The sequence below is a fragment of the Crocuta crocuta genome, unplaced genomic scaffold (assembly GCF_008692635.1).
Source record: "Crocuta crocuta isolate KB4526 unplaced genomic scaffold, BGI_CrCroc_1.0 scaffold179, whole genome shotgun sequence".
NCBI classification, from domain to species: Eukaryota; Metazoa; Chordata; class Mammalia; order Carnivora; family Hyaenidae; genus Crocuta; species Crocuta crocuta.
The window spans coordinates 2,673,463-2,675,684 of record NW_027551568.1 but is presented as its reverse complement, the minus strand read 5'-3'; the positions used below and the strand labels follow the sequence as shown (position 1 = coordinate 2,675,684).

The following is a 2,222-nucleotide window of genomic DNA, read 5'->3' as shown; positions in this document are numbered from 1 at the left end:
GCTTGATCCCAGGAACACTGCATTTCCTTAAATTCTGGAACATCAGCTGCCTCTGCGCCTCTCTCTCCTGGGCCACCGCTGCCAGTGCTGCGGCCCCATGGGCTTGGCGATTCTGAGTCCCCCCACCCCCCGCCCGGTGCAGGTGCCGGGGGAGACCTGCCCAGTGGGGCCCGGAGCCCCCAGCACCCTGGGTAATGCCGGCTCCGGGTGCCCCAGCTCTGGGGCCCCTGCTGAGCTCAGCTGTCCCTGAAATCTGTCTCCTGGGTCTAGTGCACAGTGAGGGCTCTCCCCCAAATTCCTCCATCCCTCCTCCCTCCCCCCTCCCTCCTCCTCTCCTCTCCCTCCTTCCCTCTAACTCCTCCCCTCTCCTTCCCTCTCCTCTCCCTCCCTCCCTCCCCCCTGTGTGAGGCTTAAGGGCTCTAGCCTTGGACAAGGCAGAAAGGTCTGCAGACAAAAATGAGAAGCGGGAAGAGTGTGCAGGGCCACTCCCCCTGCGGACACGCAGTCCTGGGTCCTGGCCCAGCTCCGCCAGGAGGGAGCAGAGGTCCTGAGAGGTGGTGGCATTCACCCCGCCGCCCACTGAAGGTGGCAGAGTCGGGATTTGCCCCAGGGGACCCTGAGAGCCATCCCCTGGGGGAAAGGAAGCCACAGAGGCCGAGAGGAAGGGGCCTTCCCTGGGCCAGCTGGCCACCAGAGTGGGAGGGGGAGCAGAGGAGCAAATCCCAGCTGAGCGCCCACTGAGGGCTCCGCGCGGGCACCAGGCCGTGAAGCCGTCCTCAGTGGGTGCTGTCTGACCCAGTCCCTCCCGGGCAGGAGCCCGAGGCGGGAGGGCTATCGGGCCCCCCAGGCTCTAACACTGTCTTAATTTAACTGGCTTAGTCTGCACAGCCCCGATTTCACGCCAATTCCACACCCATCGCTCGCTGACCCAGAGCTGATGGGAGAGCCAGCCCCCTGCCCAGGCATCCCCTCTCCCCCCCTGGGCCTGCGCAGGCCAGCGAGGTGGGGGGGGGGTCCTACTTCTTCCCAGGGCTGTGCCCAGAGGCAGAGGTGGGCCATGGCCGCTTCCCCCGACCCCTCCCCAGTCCCCACCTGCCCCGCTGCCCCGGGGAAAGCGTGAACGTGGGAAGCAGCAAGCCTGCTTTGCTTTGAATGTGAATTTGCTGCATCTTTGGGCAGAATTGGCCTCAGTGGGTCTGTCTCCTGGTGTCAGCTGTCCCTGGGATTACGAGCTATGTCCCAAATGGTGTGACCTCAGTAGGGGACCCCAAGTCAGGTGCACCATCACTGTGCTTACTGCGGTGTTGCTGAGGGACTTGAGTCTCAGTTTCCCCATCAAGAGAATGGGAACAACACGGATCCTGGCCTCCCAGGGCTGCCGCAGGTGACTCACCACCCCGCGCCTGCACTGGCCCAGGGGAGGCTGCGGTCAGCTGCGGGGCGAGGCCGCCCCCACGGTCCTGAGGCATCTCCCTGTACGCATGCGTGCAGCAGTCAGCGCCTCCGCTTTGGGGAAGGCCCTGCGGCCCCTGCCTCTGGATCTGCCTCCCAAAGCCTGGCAGTCACCTTGTGACCCGTTCCTCCCCCACCCCCAGCAGTGACACAGAATCCTGTGCTTCCTCTACTCCACCGACCCCACCCCCGGCACGGCATCAGGATCTTGTCACCCTGGCCCAGCTCAGACGCCTCCTCCTCCCGCCCCGGCACCTTCGGGGCCCTCACACCCTACTGTGTGCCTACTACCTGCCACCCCGCCCAACCCCCTCCCCCCAGGGCAGCCCGGCTTTAGTCACTGCGGATCCTCCGGGCCTAGAACCTTGCTAGACACTGGAAGATGCGCCACAAATATCTGCTGACTGCAGGGGTGAGTCCCAGCTGGTGCCACATGTTTGCCAGGAAGCCAGTGTCCTTAGTGGGAAGCAGAGGGGACCCAGGGGACACTGGGAAGGAGGGATGGTGGGAAGGTACACTCAGCCTCAGGGACTAACCTTCCCAGCGCAGTCTGCGCATCGTCTCCTCCAGGCAGCCCTTCCAGCCTGCACCACGTCCGCCTAGCTCTTCTGTCCCAGCTCAGGCCTCCAGCTCGGCTCCTTGGACATGTTCCCCGACCGGTGCTGAGTCTGCGAGCCCGGCTGGGAAAGCCAACCGGGGATTCATCCGGTTGTGGGTGGGGATGCCTGCTTCGGTCCCAGACCCTCCCGGGCAGGGGGGGGTGGGGTGGG

The 2,222-nt window shown here is 65.1% G+C and overlaps 1 long non-coding RNA gene across 1 annotated transcript in view; it reads right to left on the bottom strand.

Annotated features, from left to right (window-relative positions):
* Window positions 1-2,156, bottom strand: part of LOC144220321 (uncharacterized) — a 4,582-nt gene extending 2,426 nt beyond the window's left edge. The window contains exon 1 of the long non-coding RNA XR_013331692.1: window positions 1,989-2,156. This is a non-coding gene — a long non-coding RNA (uncharacterized LOC144220321). The remainder of the gene's footprint in view (window positions 1-1,988) is intronic.
* Between the last annotated feature and the right edge of the window lie 66 nt (window positions 2,157-2,222).